Below are 26042 nucleotides of genomic sequence, written 5' to 3'. Positions count from 1 at the left end.
TCTCCATGTACACATAAAAACAAACACACCAGTGCAATAGGTTTGTTTTTATCTTATATTTATCATATTTATAAAAAAATTGAAGGTGGCAAACATATTCCTTCTTCCTTCTGTTTTCAGGGTTGGGATGAGAGAAGGCAAGTGGCTGAAAGTCATCCAGCCAGTTTTCATACTTATGATGGGGGACTAGAACTAACCGTCTCCTGGTTTCTAGGCCAGTACCTTCATCACTACACCAAACTGATTTTTAAAATTCTCTTTATAGAGAAGTAATATTTGAAACTTGAATTTTATGCATAAACTATACATACACTGTACATTTTTTTTTAATTTGAAGTGGTATTAAAATAAAAAAAAACTTTTTGAAGATAAGACTCTTAGTGTTACAGGGCACCAGGACTTTCTGGAATCATGATTACAGGTTGATCATTATATTTCAGAGCACTTGTACTTGTGAAACTCTTCAGAAATAGAAGTTGACTCATTCCTTCAATATTATGGTTTAATAATTGGGAATTGGTGACCATAACACCTGGTGAGTGACTTAATAGTAATTGAAGGGGTGAGGTATCTAATTGTGAACAATTCTTCTTTTTTCCCTTTTTTCTGCAAAATACCATTTTAATTAACTTTCCTGATGCCAGCTTGGGTTTAAGAAAATGACTGCGCTGAAGCAATGACGATTACAAAGATTTAGAGGTTCAAGAGGTATAAGGAACTTGGAAAGATATGTGTCATTGCTTCTTATAACAATCAAACCAGGAATATTAATACTGTCCCTGAGGAAAAATATATCTGTTTCTAAGCTATAAATAACTTGTTCATCTCAACATGATAGAGTTATGAAAAGAGAGCACCTTTCTATGCTTCCCAAATCAACAAATTCAAGGTTTAATATTGCTCTTTACGTGCCCTATATCTTTAATTAATAGCATCTCCCTTAAATAGGGTTTAGAAAGGAAGAAAGAGCAAATACACACATAAAAGCAGTTAAACTAAACACCTGAAATTAGCTTCTAGATCCCATTATTAAACACAATTTGTTGACAACATGCTATTTCTCATATTATTGTTATTGTTAATTGATGAAGCAAAAGTTATTTCAAAGTGATTCTAATACAAGGTAGGTTATCTAGCATTTCTTTAATGTAGCACTGACTGTGCTTAATCTTAAAGCTCAACATCTAATAAAGTGTCGCCAACCTAATTTTTTAATGCAATTTACCAATTGGGGTCCCACAAAAGGTAGATTATATTTTATGGCTTATGAACAGCAGGACAGATATTTCAGTAAATCTGCAGACAGTGGTAATTTTGTGGAAAGTGCACAAATGAATCTGGGGAAAAAAATAAAGTATTTTATTGCCTGCCTACACAACTGCATTCACAGTTCTCACACTACAATCACGTATGTATGATGCTTACGACTGATTATATAGAATGTAATAATGGCTACATGAAGAAAATGGAAATTAAATTCAAAAGCAGAATTAATTCTCTTTGTGAAAAACTTAGAATACCAATAGGGGGTGTTGGCATCAGAAATTGACAAGCCAATTCAAGGGGAAAATAATCCCCTCAAACACTCATTTCCACTGATCTAGACGAGAACCAACAATCACTTTTATGTTTCCCTAATAACACTTCCCAGTGTCCTTCCTTGACAGATTCTCAAATGACTTTCAGCATCAACTCAAATGATGTAAAAGAGTTTCATGATTTTATGTTGTAAAGGAGAAGTTGCTTAAAAGTCATTTTGCCATGCCCTGAAACATTGGTTGTTTCGTCTCAGGCAGGAAAAGTCTGCATATGAAGTTCAAGAAATATCCATTTAGCAGTTCCAAGTCACCTTTAATAAAATGTGTGGAGGAAACATTGCCATATATAGCAGAAGGAAGAAGTGATTCTATATTTAGTTAAGTTTACAAATTAATTTACAGCCCCTTTTGCTCTCTAACATAAACAGGTACCATTTGCTTGTCTGTAATTTTTTACCCTGCTTTGGGATTAAATTAGCATAAATACCTTGGTTTATAAAATGGCTTTATCAGGAATCAGATTGCTGAGCCTAATAGATGGAAAATTATTTGTTGCAAAATATATATTCTATGCTAACCAGCACCTAAATGGTTTCCCACAAGGGCTATCCACACTTTCTTTAATTTTTGCCCTTTTATCTTTAAAGAAGAATGTGTGTAGCTCAGGATTGAAACGAGGGGTCCTTGGTGCTCTCTGGGCTTGGTTGTTTTCTTGCACACTTTTCATTACCCAACTAGGTAACATCATCAGTGCTAGTTTAGAATTAATGTTACCTAGTTTGGATAATGAATAATGTCTACAAGAAAACAGAGAGCACTAAGTTCCTCTCACTTTTATCTTTATTTTTTTTCCTGTTTTTCTTTTTTTTCCTTTTAAATATTAGTTCTTGTTAGTTTGTATTCTATCCTTAAAATTAATGTTTATTTAATTTAAGAAAAAATATTCTTGGAAGACTTCTGTCTCCCTGCAAGTGCAATGCGTCTCTGTCTTTCTTGAATCTATTGTTTCAGGCTTTTTTGTAAAGCCATAAGAAAAGCACCATTACTTTGAAAGTCACATTCAATGTAATTAGTGGATTTGTTAAAGCAGCCGAAATTTGAAAATAGTTGGGCTACCTTAATGAATTTCTTCATGGTGCAAGGTTGCGGTGAATATTTGTGTTCTACCAAGACATGTGTGGTTGAGAGCCAAGTATTATAATCTGCCTGCTTTACAAAAAGTATATGGAAAAGTTCACAAGCTCCTTCCCCTCACAGTAAATGAATGGTAATCCACAATGCATGGTTGGTGTATTAAGAACAAACAATCAGCCTGACTTTAGTAGAAGTCTGTCCAATGAACTACACTATTTTTTAAAAAAAATCACTTTTGACTCATGATGACTTTGTGGGCACACCTGTGCAGGGTTGTGATTGCCTTCTGCCAGGTTCTAGCCTACACCCTGAAATTTCCAGATGTACTCTTACCAAGGTAGCATATGATCTGACCATACTTAACTTTGAAGCCTATCATCTCTTGAGGTCACACTGTAAAATGACATCTATACTCTGCTGGATTTTCCATACCTGCCTTTGCTGACCCGTAATGCTTCCATTACTTAATCCTTTTTCTTGTGAGGAATAAAGACATAAAGGGAAATAAAATCCACAGTTTAGAATGGAAAATGCAAAATGAAGAGACAAGACATGGCAAAGAAGAGTCAAATAAAGCATGGTCAAAGACCAGTAAGTAAAAGAAAATTTGGCAAAAGTCAAGGTTCAGCATTGATTTTGCTTTTAACTTTATGTTTATTCAAATGGTGTAAATACAGATTAACTTCCTGTACTCCTTATTTATCTTCATTTGACTTGTCTGGAGATGTGAACAATAAGCTTCTTGTTTAAATTAGCTTGGAAAAAGGCCCCATTCTCTCTAACTTGTTCCTATGTCCTCAGGTATAGATCTATTTATTTAAACCTGTTACAGCTAGTCTCAGAAGAAAATTATTCACATGCCACTTGCAGCCATCTGTAAAGAATGCTTGTACCTTAGGTATCGTTGTTTGAAACGACTTTTTATTGTAAATGTTGAACTTACCTGCTAAGCTAAACTGATTTACACTAAGCAAGGTAGCTATAATTATACACAGGACCATAGGAATCTCTATCAGAGAATTCATAATTCTTACAATTTAATTCCTGGGACTTTTATGACATAATTACATCAGTATTCAGGTAGTCCTTTACTTACAAATATTCATTCAGTGACCATTCAAAATTATGATAGCATTAAATGAAGGGATTTACAACCTGTGCTCTTAAGTTACGCCGCTGCAATATTCCTAATGTCACATTAATGAAATTGGGATACTCGACAATCTCAAGGATCCTTGGAATTGCCCCATCTGCCCAAACCCGCCTCCCTGGATCCCTTGGGCCTACCTCCTGCTAGGTCCCATACCATTTCTCCCCTCATCTTGCCTCGCTTCACTTACCTTTTCCAAATAACTCTTTTTCCAAGGAGAAGCAGACAATATGCCACACAGCCTTCTATACCGAAGCTGTGTGTTGCCATCTCAGAAATGGCCACTCGTCTGGAGGCTGCCATAATTCTTGCAATCAGGAATTGCAGCAGAGGTGGTATTCAGCAGGTTCTGACCAGTTCTGGAGAACCAGTAGCAGAAATTTTGAGTAGTTCAGAGAACCGGCAAATCCCACCTCTGACTGGAGATTTTACAGTATCCTTTCCCTGCCATGCCCACCAAGCCACGCCCACAGAACCGGTAGTAAAAGTTTTCGAATCCCACCACTAATTGCAGCCTCTCTCAAAACGACATCCACTTTTTTTTGATAGCACCAGACAGTCTCTGTATAAGAAGGCCGTGCAATAGGTTGCCTTTTGGAAAGAGAAGTGGCCAATCCACTGTACAACTCTACTCTACAGACGTCCCTTCATGACATTTCTGGGTAGGCACAATATTGAGAGCTGCAGAATTGCAGCCAATCACAAAATGGCACGCACACTGGGAGGGCACCCCACAGCCTCTATACAGGAAGGCCATGTTGCAAATCGGTTGCTTCACACTAGGAAGGGAGGGATGAGCATGCCCAATGGCTGGGACCAAGTGGAAGGGAAATCTGTGCAAGGGTTGCCCCAGGAGGTGAGGGGAAAAGCCCCCATCTCTATAATTAGGGCAGGCCACATGTGAGCTCCCAGGTCCCCCCCTAACTCCCGAAGTACTCCATGCTCCACTTAAGAACTGCAACAGGGAGATCCAGGATTGTGGTTGTTAAGTGAGGCAATCATGTGGGTGCTTCCCTTAGATTCCCACAATTTACAACTATAATTCTAGGATCAACTGTGATCATAGGTAGAGGACTACCTGTATATCTGATACATGTTTGCATCTGAGTCATAATGGATGCTAATCATCCAACAGCTGGTCACATCAGCCTTTCATCTTGCAGACTCCTTATGTGAATCTTTAATCCTACACACAAAGGAAGAGAAGAGAAATGAATTTTGTGGTCCCCAAGCCTGAATATTGTGGTTGGATGTTGCTCCAAAAGAGTGAAGGAAGTGCAAGAATGTGGGAAACCATAGCTTGTGAAAGCCTTCGTAAAATGCAGAATTTGACAACAGTCATATTAGAACAGACTGAGGGTAGCTCTGAATCATTCCCATAGTTCCGAGTCTTCTGATTCAAAGCCTTTTAAAATCATTATTCTATAAGTTCTCTCATTATTAAATCTCAAAATTGGTTTATTACTGCTAATTCTGATTCTGAAGTGTCTTCCTTCCTTCCTGAGGGAGAGTGAACATGAACAATGGCATATTTTTGTATTCTCTTTTGTATAACGAATTTCCTTTCTTCTGCAGCTCTGCCTCTACAGTATGTATATATGATGGAAGCTGGGTCTTTGGCTAGACAGTAATTTCCACCTTCGTTAATACGGTATTGCTAAAACAGAAGCAAGTCAGAACAGTAACAAGAATAGGATCAGCTGCAGGTTTAGTAGGAAGTCCCTCATTAGGTTTATAGATTCCCCTTTTCATCCTCCTTCATTCCAGGCAGAGGACACCAAGCAGTTGGGCTTGCCCACCACCACCAATTTAAAAAAGCAGCAGATAGGAGCAAGAACATAGCAACGATAAGTCTTTTTCACTTTGTAACATACCCCTTTATTACAAGGGATACCAACTGATATAGTCACCAAACTTCTATCTTTTTCCTCTCGTAAAAGTAAAGATAAAGGTTTCTGCTATCCAGTTGTTTTGACTCTTGGTCCTACCGTGTTGCTGTTTGCAACAAAATTAAACAAGCTGGGTTGGAAGCTCTTCAGATATCTCATGGAAGGGCTAAGTCCTAGAGGACCACTAGTGTTAACCAGAAGTAGCTGGTTTCTTGACGGCAATTTTCCCCTCTCCTTCTGCTCTGCAGAATTCGGGAATTAACTAGGAAGAATCATCATGTATGTAAATCATGCCTGAGCAGATTTGCAAGTATACAGATATCGTATGTATCAAATATGCCTCTGGTGCAGAGCAGACTTTAAACCGATTCTCCTATGTGATTGTGGCCCAGTCCCCACATAGGCTTTCCGTTGTTTTCCATCCATTCAATCGTGTCTGACACTCAAAGACTCCCTGGGCATGCAGTTTCCTTGGCCAAGTTTCTAGGCTGAAAGGAAGTGACTAATCATAGGTCACCCAGATGGCTTGTGCTTCAGGTGGGACTAGAATTTACAATCTCCAGTTTCTAGTCAACACTGTAACCTTGTTGCTTGTATCCTTCTGATTTATATTGACTGTTTTCTAGTATGATTTGATTGCTTATTGTACCCTATGACTATTATTAAATGTTGTACCTTATGATTCTTGACTCTTGATGAATGTATCTTTTATTTTATGTACATTGAGAGCATATGCACCAAGACAAAGTCCTTGTATGTCCAATCATTCTTGGCCAATGAAGAATTCTATTCTATTCTAACACCTTAGCAATAAAGGTGGTTCTCAAATTACAACCACAATTGGAACTAGAATTTCTAAGCAAGGCAATAGTTAAGTGAGTTGCGCCTGATTTTATCATCTTTTTTTTTTTTGCCCTAGTTAAGTAAATCAGCTGCTAAGCGAATCAGGCAGCCATTATATTAGCGAATCCAGCTTCCTTCACTGCAACCGACTGAGAAGGTCGCAAAATGGTGATCACATGACCCCAGGATACTGTAACTGTTGTAAATGCATACCGTAACCAAATTTTGATCACATGACTGTGGAGATAATGCAGTAGTCGTCAATGTGAGTGCTAGAGCCAATCATATGTACAGATAGTCCTCTACTTACAACAATTTGTTTAGCGACCATTTGTAAGTCAAAGACTATCTGTACTCATGACTGGTTCTGAAATCTGCAACTACCTTTTCAAATTTAAGGACTGCATAAATGATATGCTTTGAGGCAAGATCATCTTGTACGATATAGAAGATACATAAGTGTGCCTCACTTGTTCCTAGGACAAAAATCAAGCCATATAAACCGTGTCCAGTTTCAGGAAATTCTCAGCCTACAATTTTCATAAATCTATTTCAGCATCCCCAAAGAAGAGTGGAAAACATTACTAATGGGATGCAAATGTCACATTCTGATAACAGGAATATGCCACTTAAAACTTGTCATGAATGTTGTCATTTTCTCCATTAAAACTGATCTCTATTTATAAAAACCTTCACTCCTATTCTTAAAAGAGAGGGAGAGATGCATTAGAAGATTAAATCGTGTATTTATATCCTGTACTTTTTCTCCTTTTGTAAGTCAATAAATTTGTATTGTAAGCACAGGCTCATGAACCAGATTGTACAACATTTTTACACTGATGTATCTTTCCCCTTGAGGTACCAAAAGATATATGTACAAAGCAGGTGTTTTCATTTGTTTAATTGGAGTTGAATTCAGACAATATTACCAGCAAATGAGCTAGGCACATTCAGTAATTCATAGAAAGTGACAGTCGTTTTCCTTAGATGTTTGTCTTCCAAGCTGAATAGATAAATACAGCAGGTTGTCAAAGGCCTTTAAAGATTTTAAATGAAGCAGTGTAACATTATTAGCTGGTTCATCTACAAATGTAGTTATACAAGCGGCACACCCATATCTCATCTTTTTGAGCATCAGTTGGTAATTTTTGTATATTTAAATGGTATCCTGTTTTGACAAAGTACTAAACCGCAAGCCTCAAAAAGAAACACATGAAGCTTGTGTCAATACATGCTGGTATCTATCAACAGGAAACATTAGGCATTGTCAGATCTGGTATACTAATGAGGAATGCTCGACTTGCCAGCTTGAACAGAAGCATTTTTCTTGAAGACTTCTGAGCTTCTCAGGCGTATGTATGATGTTGAATGCATAATGTGTTATGTAAAGGCTTGTTTCTCATATAGATCTCTCTCTTTCCCCCTACTTCCAGTGTTGCCCATTTGTGTGTTTAACTGTTAAAACTGCCATTCCCTACAGAGGCAGTGTAAAACAAGAAATGCCTCCAGCTATACTATCACCTCAGGCTGTAAGCTCCTCAGATCTCATTACAGCTGCACTGGCTTGGTCACTCTCCAGCTAAAGTCTGGAAAGTTTCAAGTAACGGCACTGTGAATTCAAGTCACACTGTTTTTTCTGTGTTGGGGAATTTTGAAAAGGGTCAAGCTGGAAGTTAGTGCAGCTGGAAAACATCTCCTAGAAGGACAAGCCAATCGTAGGCCAGAGCTACTGCTTCTAAAGAACTATGGTTTTTGGATACGGGTTGTGGATGTTTTGAGTGGATAAAGGAGGTGATTGTATTTCTTTCTATAACTCATTGGATCCTGCTTAGGAATGAAGTTATTTTGATGTATGGTCTCGGATCAACATCAACCTTTAGTCAATAGAGTAAACACAGGTGTGTAAGAGATCAAACCTTAGGACCTGCATATGTAGTATGAAAAAGCAATCCAGCACTCTCTGGATTTTTTTTTCAGGTCTTATTATCCTCAGCCAGAGTAGATGATGGTAAAAGAATTTAAGATTTGGAGATCCAGGTTATGCCCTATGCTATAGCTAGCACACACACATTAATACAAATCAGTATGCAATACTGAAAAAATAGAACTATATTTATTAGCTTCTTTAAAATTCCTACATCTCAGAATATACTTGTTGTCTACTTGGAACAGAAAAGTATCTGTGTTTCTCAAATCAGAGGACTCAATATATTTGTTGTGTGAATTTTCTGTCTACATTGAGGAGCATTCCAGTCTTCCAGGATTCACAAAGTAAGATACCCAAGATGGTGAAATGATTTTCCAGTTGGCCAAAGGATGTATGAATATCTCAGGGCTCCTTCAAATTGTATTCAAGCCAGTTGAATGCTCCTTGGATAAAGATAAAGAATAATAATTCAGCAAAATGTTTGCAAGATTGCTACAGATGACTAATAGGATCTATAGATTGTTAGCTACTTAAGACAACATAGTAGCATGGGAACTCTCAAGCCCTTACCAAAAAGAGCCTTCCAAGCAGAGCCAGCCATCAAGCAAAAGTTCTAGGTTGCTCCCATTTCATTTTGGCTAGCTTTCCAGAAATGTAGTATCGTGCTAAAAAGCCCATTTCTCTCTAGTTCTTATGTGAATGATTTATCTTAATACATTTTTGCAATTATGAGGTTATATTGCTTCCCATATAGACTTTCTAAAATTTAAGGTTCCTTCTCCTTCTCTTTTAGAGGTGCTTGTATCCCACCAAGTCTTTTCTAGAGTAGATTAGAAGGATAACTTAAGTCCCCTGCTGGGGTTTCAGACAGTTGTTGCTGCTCCTCACCAGCTCATCTTTTTCATGATGATTGTGATCCCGTGAAATAGGCCAGTAAGCACAGCACAGTAAAATAGTAAATTGACCAGTAAAACAAAATCAGTAAATGAAGGGAATAGCTATTAAATTGCCAAGCCAAGATATATAATTATGCTGTAGGACTTTCCCAAACTATTATATATCAAAGGTATAAAATGATTAAAAGGGAGATTTTTCTAGGTAGGAAAGATATGTTGATAGCATGCTTCAACACAATATTTTTTTACTTATGTATATTAACTGGCACAGTATTTTCTAGCAAATTTAATCACAACTGGGTTTTTCAAACATGAAAGACTAAAAAGTTAATGAGCAAATCCAGCTGTGTTAAGTGCTAAAATCCAACTTCAGAGGTGATGTCAGAGGATTCTTGCAGTCTCAGAAATGTCCTGGAATATCACCTACTGAAGAATTTAATATTAAAGGTTAGTTTTTCTTACATGTTCAACATCCACCCCACCACCATCACTCAAAAAATGATCTAAAGACCAAATATAGCAACCATCATTAGACTTTAGAATAGAGAGATATAACCACACCAGAAATGAAAATTGAGAGACTTCTTCTGAGTAGGAGGATTGTAACGAAGTAATCTTATCCAGAGCCAAACAAAAGTTATCGTTTGTGAAAGTCTTATTCCACAGGGATTTCTTAGCAGGTATGATGACAGTTAATAGACATTAGAAGAACTTCCCAGCTAACCTCACAATGGTTATACTGGTCAGGTCTAATAAAACTTAATAGGATTAATTGAAGTTACCTTGGGATAACACATTCAGCAGTGTTTACTCTTACACTAAATACAGCAAATTGCGAATGCAGAATCTGCTTGCTTCCTGTAGTCACCAAGGAACACACATTTTAAAAACAGTACATAGGGATTTAGTTACTGTGACACCCATTAACTTTTATGGGGATGCTAAACTCTCAAGACATTACTTCAACCATACTTCTCTTTATTTGTGTTCTCTGTAGCTCCATTCCACTATATCATCTGTAATTGCTCTTGTCTCAACTCACAACTCCTTTTCATTAATTTTTTATTTATGAAACAACATCAAATTTTCACCATTTTGCTTAAAATACTTATTATTTTCTTTTTTTCCCCCTATGTATAAAATAAGGAAGCTTTTTTTTAAAGAAAAACACCTGCGTTTTAACATATTTTTGAATGCTGGGGAGGAACTTGAACTGTAAGTCAGCTAAAAATATACTGTATTAGGAAACCTTGGGGACCACTGAAATAAGAACAGTGGCCCATTACTGTTAAGAAGGTGTTTTATTGAAAATATGCTGACATACATTCCCAGGAGAGCAAGAAAAGACAGCAAGATGCCCGGCAGTTATATAGGTTGTTCTCCTAGACAAGCTAATATATATAGTTTGGCACTTCCATGCTGTGTGCAAGAGAGCCCATATAATAGACTAATGCATACTTCTGCATTAAAAGGCTGCATATTTCCCAGGATATTTTTTTTTACTCTCTTTAACACAGCTGTCGTTTATACCTTTCACTTACATGTTAATTACTTAAAACATTTTTCCCATTCACTTGTTCAATGAGGCAGCTGAATAAATTGAAGCAACCAGTAGATGGCAGCATTTGTTAGACTGGTTCCCCCATAAAGGGCAGGGTCCTCTGTTTACACCTGAAGGCTTTAGCTTTCACTAATCAATGTGTAGATATAATTTACCACCATCACCCCCCACCCCCCCCAAAACCCCCCACCAAGTGTCTAGTTCCCAAGACTGGAAATATTCTGAAAAGGCAAAGAGCATATACTACTGAATCTGCTAATCAGTACTAAAATAAACATTCAATATGTACTGAAGTAGGTATAGATAATTAATTTTGCACTTACCAGCTGATGTTGAAAACCCTGATTACTCATGCTATTATTTCTGTTTAATAGAAAAAATGAACTGACAGAACAGAAAGATGAATCTTGAGATTCTTAGGATTGATAACTCAAATTTTAAAAATTTGGCAAAAAGGATCTAAGGAAACCCTCCTCCATCGCCACAAGCAGATTGATTTTTCCTATTTTTATCACAGTTAGGTTCATGCATTTCAGTAAAGCCCAGACTTGGTTTTTTTTAATGGATTATTGCACAAACCCCAGGTGGCTGGTTTCTTTACTAAGCCAACACTGAAGAAAAATATAGGTACATTATTCTTTGGTGTATTTGTATGAAATCAGTCATAGTTTTCAATCCCTCATGGGCATAATTTTCAATTCAGTCATTGATTACTTTTTATCTTGTTGCAATTATAACATAATAGGTAGCTTAGTATGGATGGCAGCTCAGGGTGTGACTTTTGCTGAGATATTGGTCAAATGGAATGAAATTATTTGTTAAATATTATAACCCAATAAGGTTTGCATAATTTACTTTGCTCATGGATATGCAGAGCTGAAATTTTCCAGAAGCAAGTTTTTCCATTTTCATTCAGGCAATACTAAATAATCATTTGTAGATTGCTGACAATGCACATGCAGTACAGGCAGGCCTTGACTTACAACAGTTCATTTAGTGACCATTCAAAGTTACAACGGCACTGAAACAAGTGATTAGTTATGACCATTTTTCACACTTACGACCATTGCCATTTCCCTGTGGTCACGTGATCACAATTTAGATACTTGACACCTGACTCCTATTTATGATTGTTGCAGTGATCACGTGATCCCCTTTTGCAACCTTTGGACAAGCAAAGCCAATGGGGGAGGCAGTTTCACTTAACACTGTGTTACTAACCTAATAACTGCAGTAATTTACTTAGCAACTGTGGCAAGAAAGATGGTAAAATGGGGCAAAACTCACTTGTCTAATTTAGCCACTGAAATTTTGGGCTCAATTGTGGTCGTAAGTCAAGGTCTACCTGTATTTATTTTAAAGAGTTGGAATCTGAGATACTTCTTTCTGGCCTTCAGTATCCTCTCTATTTGAGGGTAACCAGAAGCAGAGGAAGAGGAGGAGGAGGCGGCAAAGTAGCAAAATCTAAGCAACTTTTTCATCCATGTTGTTTTTTCTCCCTAAAGGTTTGAGCCAAGAGGAGGTTTTCTGTCTTTTATGGCATTAAGTTGATTTCATGTCCTATACTGTAGGGTTCATATGTGCTTTATGTGCATTTCGCAACAGGTTTTTGAAGCCTAAACTTTCATTGGTATGTTTATTTGTTCCAGGGGTCCCCAAACTTGGCAACTTGAAGACTTGTGGACTTCAACTCCCAGAATTCTCCAGCCAGCATAGCTTAAAGTTGCCAAGTTTGGGGACCTCTGATGTATATGATGGTTTATAGGTACTTGCCAAAAGGCATACGGGTAATCTTCGAGTTATGACAGTTCACTTAGTGACCGTTTGAAGTTCTGCGATAACCCACCCAAAGTATTTATGACACAGCCCCCAAATTACGAATGTTGCAGCAATATGGCAATCATTCATCCTTACAAATGACTGAAAAGACATTGCAACATTCAACCTGCTTGTTTCCTCCCCCCCCCCCCCACACACACACGCCGGGTCACCACAATTGCTTCTCCTCTCCCATCCTGCTGCACCAGACTCACTTACCTTGTGAAGATCTGTCCCCTCTCTGCCACAGTTTCTTTGAGAGTGGGACGATTTCGCTTCCAGCATCCGATCGGCTTGCAAACGTTTTGCATGGAGCCTGGAAGCTTCTGGGCGTAGTGATCTTGCAGGATTTCGAGCTGCAGATCACAGCCTCCATAAGCTTCCAGGCTCCGCACAAAACATTTGCAAGCCAACAGAACGCTTTGTGGGAATGCAATTTTATATATGTCTTTATTGCATTCTTTCCCAGAATTTCCTGCCATAGATAATACTTGTGGTATTTGAAATCCACACATAGGATTAGTGGGAAAAGCTTCACTAATGAATTATCATGTGTATCAACATATACTGAAATATGTAGGTAGGTCTCGACTTACAACCATGTGTTTAGTGACCATTCAAAGTTACAAGGGCACTGAAAAAAGTGAATTATGACTGGTTTTCACTTAATGACCTTTGCAGTATTCCTGTGGTCATGTGATCAAAATTTGGGCAACCTGCTTGTGTTTATGACAGTTGCACAGTCCTGGGTCAGAAAACCAGTTGTAACCTTCCTAGCCGGCCTTCCCCCAAGCAAAGTCAATGGGGGAACCCAGATTCACTTAATGACTGCATAATTCAATTAATAACTGCTGCAATTTGCTTAACAACGATGGCAAAAGGGTCATAAAATGAAGCACGGCTCACTTTATATCTGCTTTGTTTAGCAAAAAGAAATGTGGGGATTAATTGTGGTTGTAAATCAAGAACTACCTGCGTGGCTGGTACCATCTGGGATTTTTAAAAGAATTTGTTTTGATTGCCTATCAATTTCTTCACTGTGTTTAGCTAGCTTTAGCTGACTTTACTAATAATGGATTTTATACATACAAACATACACGACATACACACACAGATGTCATTTTTTATATCCCTTTTTCCAAGTTGAGGAGATAATTCTATGGGTCTTGAAAGGCAATGAGAAACTGCATTAGAAAATAAATACCTGTGTTTTGTTTTTTCCTGCCTGTTGGTGGGGAATACTTTTGGAAAATAAGGACATTATAAGAGTGGCTTAGTGCCTCTTTGTTGCCCAGGTGCAGCAGAGTGGAGAGTAATGAAGAGTACAGGGTTAATAGATCCCGATACTCATAGTTGTAATGATTTCAAGATAACTGCACTCAAAACATCCTTGGGCTTTTATTTTGTTCCCTTTTTCCTTTCTTTTCTTCCCCAACAGCCTTTTTTGAACACTTACTGAAAATCTGTTAGTGGAATGGAACATTCTGTATAATAAACACAAAATTCATAAGACCCACTTATATCTTTTGTGTAAAGCAGAAAAGTTTTACTAAAACAAATGATACAAATGATGAGATATATACTATAAAGGCGTTGCATTTATTGGGCATATTTTACCTAAGTTGCTAAAATTTAGGATCACTTTTCTAGTACATCCCATAACTGAATGTATTCAATTCAATCTCCCATGGAACAATTTTCTGTAAACTCTGTCATTGGATCAGAACTTCTTGTATAAAAATTCATCAATAACATATTTTCTTTCTCATGAAAAGTAAAATTACCATTTATTAGGCAAGAAGAAAGCAGTTAATTAAGATCAATCAAATATAAAACACAGGGCAGAAATATTCTGATAGTTATTTATAAGAACATGTCAGATCCAATTATATATAAAATAGTGCTTATTTCATTCATTATTAATAACTGCATGATTTGAGAAAAACAGTAATTTTTCTGAAGCTTTCTCCAGAGGTCTTCTGACTATTATCTTCATCTTTCACCTGAATATTGATGCTGCCTGCTGTGCATATATAAATTAACTGTTACTATTACAAAAACATTGTAATACCGAGGGTGAAAATAGCATCTTTATGCCAGAATCTATCTCAAACATACATAACTACTGTCAGTTTTATTTTAAAGTCATCTACATTATAATATGTACACAAATAAAATTAATAAGTAATAGTATATTGCTATAGTATGAATGTGATACCTATAGAAACCTGGTATCCTATCAAGGCAATCCTTATATCACAGCTTTACTTTCCGTTTCTTTTAAGAAAAATAGGAAGCATCATTCTTTATGGGTTTCTTATTATTTGTTTCACCAGAAATGAAAACCATCAATTAAAGAAGGCTCAGATCAATAAATAAGATATAGCCATTAGAAAATACTGTTGCACTGTTGTTACCTTATAGAAATTGCTTCAATCTCAAATTATTTTGCAGATTATTGCTCTTTTCTTATCTGTAACTGCAGTGGTTTAAGATTATTTCTTGTAAGCTAACCACAGAAATACAACTTTATTAAAACTTTTGCTTATAAAGGATTAGGTTTTACACGCTTCCTTTGCCTTCCAATGCTATGATCTATCTGTATAATGACAGTATTGGGTTGGACTGGATTCTCTTATGATCTGCTTTCTTTTTAAGAAACTATGCTATATTCACACCTGTGATCTCTTTCACCAAGAAATATTAAAAGTAGACAAGACTTTCATTCTGCATATGAATTTATCATGATCTACATACAGTAATTTTTAATGGTAGATTACTCTCTTTGTAGGGGAATTATATGGTCAAATTGGATATAATCTATAACAAAGACATTTGCTTCTGATATTGCTATGACTTTCTTGACTTGTTAGGAAGTTAGTGACTTTTCTAGAATTTCTTAGTTTTTCTCTGGACAATTCAAAGCTTTCTCTTATGGGTTAGTTGCTAAATTGTAGCCTCAATGAAAACACACCACTGCTTTGCTAGAATTAAATTCCTTGTCTTATTTATGAAATAGTAATATGATACATTTAATATTATCAAACAATTATATCTACCTATCCCAGATCCTTGGGAATGCCAAATCTTGTTCAAACATCTGGCTGGCTGTGCAGTCAACAATAGTAATATGGATGGGAATAGGAGATGATTCTTCCTGGTTGCTGTGGGTTTTCTGTTGTCCTTCTTGTACAGACAATGGTAGAAACGTTTTGCTTCTAACTGAGCGTCCATCTAAATTACTCTTTCCAAAATCAGGTAGAGATCTTGGGAAATAACCAGAGCAAAATTTGTGAAACCATAATACACGGGAATAGGGAATGAGCACATCTGAATTATTCTGTAGTAAATTCATCAAACTTTCAAGTTGTGCACATGAAACTAGAACAAAATTATTTACAATTCTCTCCCTCCATAAGTAACAAAAATATTTCTTAGATTTCACTCCATATACAGGTGGTCCTCGACTTACGACCACAGTTGAGCCCAACATTTCTGTTGTTAAGTGAAACATTTGTTAAGTGAGTTTTGCCCCCTTTTATGACCTTTCTTGCTGCAATTGTTAAGTGAGTCATTGCAGTTGATAAGTTAGTAACCTGGTTGTTAAGTGAATCTGGTTAGCGTGCATTGACTTCGCTTCTGAGAAAATTGCAAAAGGGGGATTACATGACTTTGGGACACAGCAGCAGTCATGAGTATGAACCAGTTGTCAAGCCTCTGAAATCTGATCACATGATCATGGGGATGCTACAAAGGTTGTAACTCTGAAAAATGGTCGTGAGTCACTTTTTTCATTGCTGTTGTAACTTTGAACAGTCACTAAATAAACTGTTGTAAGTCAAGGACTACCAGTAAAATATAGGACTATTTAACTGTGGTTTTATGATGATTGTGAATAAACCAGATGCTACACATAACAATATCTATAAGATGAGAAAAATCACATCAGAAGAAACAATGTTTTTACTGTTAATCAGATTCACCAAAGATGGGTTCTGCCCCTTGCCCAGGGATATTCCATACAATGTAGGAACTTCCTAGTTGCCCCTTCAGTTGTTCTAAAGTAGGTTCATTCAAAATTTACATTAATACAATCTTTATTGCCATCTTTTCCTGAAAGGTTAAAGTAAATTGAGCAGATACAAATTGATAAACCAGCAGATAATCAGTTCACCATATTCATGTTTCATCACAACACTTAACTGATGGGAAGAATGTTCACTGGAACATCACATTAGGTGAACCTGTTTTATTCATCTTCTCATTCAATTATAGTTGGGTGGCCTGTGTAATTTCAAGTGAAACTATCTATATTTAAATAAGGCTTCCAATTAGTTGAATTGTGGATTATCCTAACATTTAGAATGTCCCAAGGCCATTTGCATTGCCAAGTTGGAATTTGGTGTTACACATCTGTCATCAAATCTATAAATGTGTTTATAGATTGCATGCATATTTTATATGTATTATGTTTCATATGCCCTTTATATTATTTTGTTTTTCCTGGATTGCAGTGAAATGTCTGAAAGCAGACCAAATTGTACCCTAATCTTCTGAAATATTTTGCTTCGTATTATTTATTATCTCTTAATTCTAGGCTTTTAGACTGTAATAATAATAATTCTTATATTTGTTTTCCAGTTAATGTAATGCTTATAATACTGTAGTAACCTACCAAGACTTTGAAACCAGATCTATGTCAGAAATATAGAGAAAAGATGGGAAACTATAGTTCATGTAACCATCACAAGTATTGCCTTGGTGAATTTTGAGTATGTCAAGGCATAATCAAGTGGCAGAAATTGTATTATAGGCAGTTGGCAATAAAGCATGAACTCCTTGAAGCTGAGCTTGAGAGCCACATTATGAATACTTACCTGATCTGGTTTTAGACAATGTTAATTTCACACTCTATTGGGATAAACCTGTAAATAGTACTGACAAAACAGCAGGCTACAATAATTCTAGCCATAAAAATATACCCAGCAATAATTCTTATGGATAACATGAAAATACTATAACTGAAACAAAATCCATTTTACAGTAGAAATAACTGGTAATAAGAATCATCACTTACCAAGACAATGATACAAGTATTTCCTTCTGAAATTAAGTTATTTATACTTATGTTTTTAACTAAATGCAAACGGCTTTGATGTATTGTATCACTCAGTTATTTCTTAAATATCTTTTGCCATAAATGTAAATACCGATTTTAACTGTAAGGAAGAACTTTTCACAATAACTTGCTTTTATTAACAGAAAGATTGTGCAGGTTATCTGAAAATATAGTAATAATGGAGGCAGATGAAGGGTTTTTTCCCTGTCGGGGTGGGGTGTGGGTGTGTGCGAAGCTTTCTTAAATTCAACCCTGTCTTTCAGATAAATTCAATTATTAGTCATCATCATAAAGCACACTATAACCTTTGGTGGTCAAGTGGATGTTTCTGGATAGTTCACAAGGAAGTTTGTGGAAATGGCTAGTCCCTATTCTGTCTTTTCAGTAGCTGGAACTTATGGTACGACCTGCCAAAGGATACAATAATATTGACCTGCTAAATCTGTGTTTTCCAAGGATTTTCTGACATCTTCCAGAAGCTTCCTATCTACCTCATCACAAGGTTCACTGAATTGTTAATGGTTCACTGTAAAATTCATTGCCAAGATTTAAAGCTCTGAAGATCTGACATTTTTAGACAAAGTAAGCTGTTAAGGAGCTGAGAGCAAAACTGATGTCTCGGTTTTTGTCAACACATTAAAATAAAGTTTCTCTGTTACGCATCTTAGTAATTCTTGTGCTCCAGCAAATGTTAGAAACTGAAAGCTTTAAAAGTGCTGGAGAAGATTGTTCATGTATCGCATATCAATGGATTTTTTTCCCTTCCATTGAAATCAATGCTCCAATAATACTAGGAATATGTGGAGTAACCCCAAAATACTGAAATAATTACTGGGACTATCTTGTAACTAAAGACTTATTCTTTGTTGAATAAAAGTTCCAGTAATTACTCAATGGTAACATATAATTTACGTTGGGCTTCAGCCTATCGATATCTGGGATAATCAGCCTTGCCCTGAAGATTCTGGTGAGCTTACAAAACAAAACACCCAGTATGAAGTAACAAAGCAACCTTGATGAAAGCTTATATTAGTGGGAATATCTGGCTCAAGACTGGTGTTGTTAGACTACTGACACCATACTAGTTTGCAATATGAGATCATTAACACAAGGAACCCACTAGATATAACTACATATAGGAGATCAGACAGGAAAATCCAGTTGAGTCCATTCCTTTATTTGCTTACACCTAATGGATAGAATCCTATAGTTCAATCCTGAGCTGCAGTAGCGCATACAGGCATCAAATGCAAGAAATTTGCATGTAGGCACACTTCTACCAGTTAGCACTGATGATATTACTTCGTTTGTTAATGAAACTTCTGCAGAAAGCACCAAGGACCCCACAGATGGAATCAAGCCAAACTAAAGCTATAACCTTCTGCCCTATTAAATGTATCTTGAGAGATTCTAGGTCCGTGATGGCGAACCTATGGCACGCATGCCACAGGTGGCACGCAGAGCCATTTGTGCGGGTACGCGAGCCCCAGCCAAACTTATTTGCACTACACATGTGCGCGCCTCCCAGCTGATTTTCAGCCCATTTGAGGCCGTTTTCACCCTCCCGGAGGCTCGATGGAAGCCTCTGCAGCCTCAGGAGGCCGAAAAATGGGCCTTCCAGAAAAACCAGAAGTGCTCGTTTTCAGCCTCCGGAAGGCCTCTGGAGCCCGGGGAAGGCTGTTTTTACCCTCCCGGAGGATTGAGGAAAGCCTCTGGAGCCTCAGGAGGCTGAAAATGAGCCCATTTCGGCATTTCCTGTATTTCGGGCTGAAAATCAGCTGGGAGGCAGGCACAGCGCAGGTAAGGGGATGGGGCAGGAGTGTCATGTGCAAATGTGCAGGGGGGCTGGGGCACATTGCATAGTGGTGCTGGCGCGTGCACTTTCGGCACACCACAACAAAAAAGTTTGCCATCACTGTTCTAGGTTGTATCTTCTCTGAACGTCTGCCCCTTACTCACATTCAACTCAGGATTGCAACAATCTCTTAATCTGGGTTTGTCTCTCTGGGAAAATTCTGGGTTGCCAAAAACTGTCTCCCTCATTGCTCCGGTAGGTTCACATTCCATCATAGGAAGTTATAGAAGTCAAGATAACTGATAACCACAGTTCTCCCCCAGATTAAAAAACAACAACAACTATTGATGCTAATTATGAGCAGAGATTCAAATAGTTCTCTCCCCCCCACCCCCCGACATTCCAAACCTCTTCGAAAACCTGGCTTTTCTCCCAGGGACTAGGGTGGGTGTTGAGCCCCTTTCAGCTGTTTTTGTTATATTGTATTTTTTCCCAGACATGCACTGCTCTTTTTTCTAATGATTGCCTCTATTTTAATTGTAAGCTGCTCAGAGTCATCTACAGTATAATCAGGTGGCCTCTAAATCAATCAAATCAGCCAATCAACCAAGGAAATAAATCAAAACATTTAAGTGTGGTACAGTTTGAGTGGTACAGTTTGGCACCATACTTGTTTGCAATGTGAAATTATTAGCACAAGGAACCCACTGTGTGTAATTAGATTTGAGATTCTGTGAAATCAAGAAAGCATGAGATAAAGAAAAATAGTAGCCCAAAAAACAAGGCTGTTTTTATTCTGTTTGTTACATCACAAAGTCTGGGAAACAATCAAAATGTTTAAAAAATTTCCTTCTCCCCTTCAGCATAAATATCATCTCTAATCAATTGAGATAAAGATGTCCTTTCTCTACCTCAGGAATATATTCAGGAAAGTGGAATTCCCATTATAACTACAGTAGTTCAGATTGGTGGCATTATCCTGCCAACCTTAGCTATTCTTTGAAAGATAACTGGACTAGTTAATGCTTGGATGGGAAATTACTCGGAATTCCCAAGGCTGTAGGGTAGACTCTGAAATTGTTTTTTTAAAAAAGAGAAAAGACCCAAGAAAAAAACAGTGACAAGCCATTTCCACCAATGTAGTTTCTAAGAGACAAATCTTGGCTCAAAGGAGACATTGTATATCATAACAATATTATAAAATTGTATTTTTATTTATTTTTTAATAAAATTGGGATTCTGTAATAGAGATGAAAAGGATTGCTACTAGTTGTATAAAATGTCATACATAGCTGACTAAAAAAAAAATCCTTTCTAAGAGTTCTGTGGGCGTGGCTTAGTGGGCGCGCCAGGGGAAGGATACTGTAAAATCTCCAGTCAGAGGTGGTATTTGCCAGTTCTCCGAACTACTCAAAATTTCCACTACCGGTTCTCCAGAACTGGTCAGAACCTGCTGAATACCACCTCTGGTTCAGAGAAATCACTTCAGAGTGATCCCCATGGTTAGTCCATGTACACATTGTTTGTCTGTCTCTGCCATGGATCCCATATTCTCTTCCAACTGTGTGTCAAATAGGTCTAATTTGCAGGGGATATATGTTGACTGATCTAACTCTATGTCTATGTGAGACAGAAGAGAGAGAGAGAGATTTATCGGTGATGGGATTCAGCCAATTCGCACCACTTCGGGAGAACCAATTGTTAACTTTCTGAGCAGTTTGGCGAACTGGTTGTTGGAAGAAATCATTAGGACAGAGAACCAGTTGTTAAATTATTTGAATCCCACCACTGAGATTTATGTGTTCTTTTTATCTCCACTCTTATCTTACAACAGCCTTGTGAGGCAGGCTGGACTAGGCTGAGAGGTACTACTGCCTTTTGCCAAATCCCTGAATGAATGTCATTGATGCATTGTTCACGCAGGACAAAATGCAAAAGTGATCCAGCTTATTCTTCCTAGAAATCAGGGCACATTCTGCTATATTTGCATCAGTTTTTTTTATCTTGAAATTTGGATTTCGTTCCCTATCAACCCACAAGTGAAATTTAGACTTCATTCCCTATCAGTTCACCAGACTCCAGTCTAAGAGGCTTCTCACATCACGATATAGGGAGGATGAAAGAGATTGAGTAGCAAAGCACTTTGCCACGGAGAATACTATATAAACAGTATTTTAAAATGCAGGTAGCTCTTCTGTTTGCCACAAGGCAGTTATGTGATCATGAATATAAGAGACAGCTTTCACTGAAGAGAAAAGAGCTGCAAGTGGGGGAAAACTGTGCAAAGCTTTAACTAAATAGCCTCTATCGCGGGCGCCCCCCTCCTCCTTAGCAGTTTCAAAAACTCAAACATGTGCAACCTCTAAGGATATAAAATAACACAATATTATTTTTGCTTTCTACATTCCTTTTGCATTATTTTTCTTTACATAAAACAGTTCCAAAATATGTCCTATAATATTCACAATTCGCACTTAAGATCCATGTCCTTGATATGTAGATTTGTTCTACTTCAGCCATTGATTTAAGAGCGAGAATCTTTCTGATTCAGGGATGATGCTTTTTGGCAGATTTAGGATCTCACATAAGATGTGTGTAGTCCATTGTTAAATATTCATAAGGTAAGGGTCAACTTTTTAGTGACCTGTACAAAACATTTCATTAATTTGTTGTCTAACAGAAAACACTTTGAGCTATGGAAAGCAATCCATATCACATCTGGTTTATCATGTGATTACAAGTATCATTGAGTTAGATCCTTTTGTCTTGTGAGTCTCTCCCTGCTCCCCCAAACAGCAACGGTTGTTTTGGATTTATGTTTCTTAAAAAGAGTATGTTGCATTTGCAAGACTTTTTGTTTAGTTAAATGTAGGTTAAAATAATTGAAGTATTTCAACTGTATCCCCTGAAGAAAAAAAATTCAGCCAGATTAATTTTATTTGTATGTAATATTTATATTACTACATGTTTTTATTTATTTTAAAATATCAAACTACGTTTTTCAAATGTAATGGGATGAACTTCACTCAATAAATACATTTTAAAACATGCTCCAGTATTTTTGGGGTGGGGGGGTTGAAAGGAAAGGGAGCATTAATGCTTAAGAGTAGGTGATAATTCTTTTTATCTGGCCATTTGACACCTTGAGTGATTGTTCTGCATTAATTGCACAGAACCATCAAATCTGATAGTGAAAAGGTCCCAACACTGTCCAAACGTTTGAGAAGATGCTACTAAGTTCAGAAGTACTTGTTTGTAGCCTTTAACAACAAGGCTGATAAAAATCCTTATTTGGAAAACATTGATCAGAGGGCTGTAATAGATTCATCGGTGGTTGTGATAAATTTTATCATTCCCCAGTATGTGATTCATTTCCTTTTGGTTTGTTTGGAGAAGGTGGGTGGTAATTCTCTGCATAGGCCAGGCGCACAAATAATTTGTACAAACTCCTGTTGAATACTTATTTGCAAATGTTTGCATGATTTATACCGGATTGGACCATGAATAATTTGTGCTAAACAGAGTTATCTGAAAAGAGGGTTGCGAAATAATAAAAGCAGTATTTTTTGCTAAAGAGGTATCAAAAGTATCTCCCCATTTAAAAAAAACCCACCTGATTTTCAAATGAGGTTTTTACCACCACCACCACCCCACCCCATAAATACAATCATTCCTCTTTTTGGCCTATCTGATTTTTAAAACCGATTGCTGTGAAAGGTTGTGTTTGCTTGCTTCTCCGTACTGTCGCGTAGGCTCTGCTGAATAGATAGCTCTTTCACCATGAGATTTTTAAAAGATCTGTTAGCCCGTGTTCAATTGGGGTTGGTTTTCGTTTTCTTAAGGAGAGAGAAAAAAAAAATAGTTTGGAAGTGATCTTTGCAGGGACCGAGTAAGCATATGCTTTTTGCCATGCTTTTTAGAGCACAGGGAAACAGACCACGGTTGGGTATGCAGGGTTGCCAGCAGTTAATTGCTGATTTACTTTGGGAACAAGCATTGTTCAAGCATTATTTCACCTGCCTGAGAGAGAGAGAGTGTGTGTGCGTGGGGGGGGGGAGGAGAGGCCCATTGTGTAGGGGTGTTTGAACTGATTATGTTTAGAGGCTGGTTGTGATTGGTGGAGAAGGGCGTGGCTGATTGGGTAGTTCGCATCTTGTCAGCCCAGGAGCACCCTTGTGTGTGCAATCTGTCTGTAACCTGAAGACTGTACAGCAAGCCTTAATAGAGCTTCATGGCCCAGCACTGTGTTTGTGGTGGCAGCTAAATGGAGTTTGTCAGGTTTGTCAATACGATTGATTTTATTATTTGTTTCAAATAATGCAGAGCATTGATCTTGAATTTTGCATAGACAAAATAGGGGTGTTTATTCAACTTCCTTCCTTCCTTCTTTCCTTCTTTCCTTCCTTCCTCTTTCTTTCTTTCTTTCTTTCTTTCTTTCTTTCTTTCTTTCTTTCTTTCTTTCTCTCTCTCTTCTTTTTTTCTTTCTTGCTCTCTCTTTCAATTGAAGCTTTTTGAACTCTCTTGTTTACTCCACTCGTCAAGAGTTTTACAAAGAAGCTGAGAAACAGACCGTCAGCAAACTGTATTTACATTATGTAGGCCTGGGTCTTCTTTTCACGAACTTTAAGGCACGATTTGAGAACAGCCTTTTTTTAAAAGTGCGAGAAGGGCATGAATACATTTCTTCTTTGTCTGGCAGTAAGTGTAACAACTTCGTAAATAATTGCCTTGAACAGAATGCTGTTTGGAAGTATAGTTGCTATATACAAATACATGAGTGAGATTCTGTCCTATCGTTAGAGGCATGCTTTCAATGTTTATGGCATAATTGTCTTAATTATAATTTCTTTGAAAAAGGGGAGTAAAACTGCAGATGTGCAAAATTCTGTGTCAGGCACAGTTAAATGTTTGATTTTACTTGCTAGACAATTTGCCACGTGAAATTATGTACGAGAGGTTTGCTTTTTGACAGTTACCAGGATTAATGTTCTCTGAAGAAATAAGTGTAACTGGATCTAACTGTAACTAAGCTAAGCATCAGGCTTAGAATACTGAATTTTCCTGCAAAAGGAGATTATTTTTCTAAGGGGTGGTGGTAATGTAGAGGAGGGAACAGTTAGGAAGTGGGTGGTTAGTTTAGAGCAAAGTGCATATATACATGCTTCCTCTTTGAGATTAACTCTTTCATTTCTGACAGTTGAAGAGGAGAGAGAAACTGAACAGATCGTAGAGGAATTTACTTGTGTAAAGTGCAGTTTTAAAATCTAAAGAATTGCCATCAACTTACTCTAGGAGATTTTAGGATGGTATATGAAAACAAAAATAAAAATAATAAAAGAGTGGAAAGAGAAGATAAGCTTAATATATAAGAAATGTGCTTTGTTTCTATTGAATGAGATTTTTTTTTTCCTGAAGAAAAACTTTTACGTTGCTGACAGATATTTCTGAAGCAAATAGAGAGGACAAAATGGAAGTCCTTCAGAAGTATGAAATGTGTTTTCATGTTTGTATATGTCTAATTGATGGGTCTATTTGTATAAACAGATATATGCACATAAATGGGCATGTGTGCCTTAAAGCTTAGTAGACAACACTGACAGGATTAATTATGTTATATGGACTAGCTAAGACCAAGTGCTTAAGTAGAGTTAACATAAATGCACTCCAGCTTCTTGCCCAGTTTGAGTTCAAGTTGAAAAAGCAGTATATGAATTTTATGTCCATATTTCTTTTTGAATTCTATGTATAAAGGTGGCTAATATGCACAAATGTTGTATGTGGTGATTCTGTACTTTTAATCCTTTCTAATAACTTTACATCTGGAAGCAGGGCTATTCTTCTACTAGTACTAGTAGTAGAAGTACTGTAGCTTCTCAGAGAGAAGGAAGAGAGACTCTTGTGTTGCCAAAAACTTTAAACAACCACACTTGTCTTCTTTCTTTGTCCTGCCTGAAATTGCCCTGATACGGATATAAATCTGAAAACAAATCCTGTCCAAACACTGTAGCCGATTTGGCCTAGACTATGATAGAGCTGAACTGAAAACTGATTGGCCTGACACTTTATAATCAAAGCTGATTTATTGTTCATTAGTAGTGCATTAGCCTTTTCAGGCACGACAGTTATTTGTGTAGGGGCCTGTCAAACAAAAGACTGCTAGCACCTGTCATTTCTAAACTATGAGATAAGCAAAATGATGGTAAGATAACACAAACAGAAATTTATACTTGCAAGAGGTAAACTCTTTCTGTGAACTTCCTTTTAAAAATAACTTTTACAATTTACAGGCTTGCAGTTTTTATAAACCTTAATTGGAATAAAAATGCATCTTGGCAAAGTGACACATTTAATCTGGCCATTTGTACATGAGTA

General features: G+C 37.1%; 1 protein-coding gene across 40 annotated transcripts in view; it reads left to right on the top strand.

Annotated features, from left to right (window-relative positions):
* Nucleotides 1-26042, top strand: part of FOXP1 (forkhead box P1) — a 639457-nt gene that overhangs the window by 492986 nt on the left and 120429 nt on the right. The window contains exon 1 of one of the 40 annotated variants that reach the window (XM_087923685.1): nt 23673-23948. The exons of 36 other annotated variants lie outside the window; for them this stretch is intronic. The gene's annotated coding sequence lies outside the window, so the exon portion shown is untranslated. Of the gene's footprint in view, nt 1-23672; nt 23949-26042 lie in introns of those variants that run through there. 3 more of the 40 variants (XM_087923681.1, XM_087923683.1, XM_026722363.2) reach the window with 3 other exon arrangements.

This window comes from Pseudonaja textilis, chromosome 2 (genome assembly GCF_049901715.1).
Source record: "Pseudonaja textilis isolate UNSWEBS1 chromosome 2, rPseTex1.2, whole genome shotgun sequence".
NCBI classification, from domain to species: Eukaryota; Metazoa; Chordata; class Lepidosauria; order Squamata; family Elapidae; genus Pseudonaja; species Pseudonaja textilis.
The sequence above is the reverse complement of the archived record's forward strand: the minus strand, read 5'-3'. Positions and strand labels throughout refer to the sequence as shown.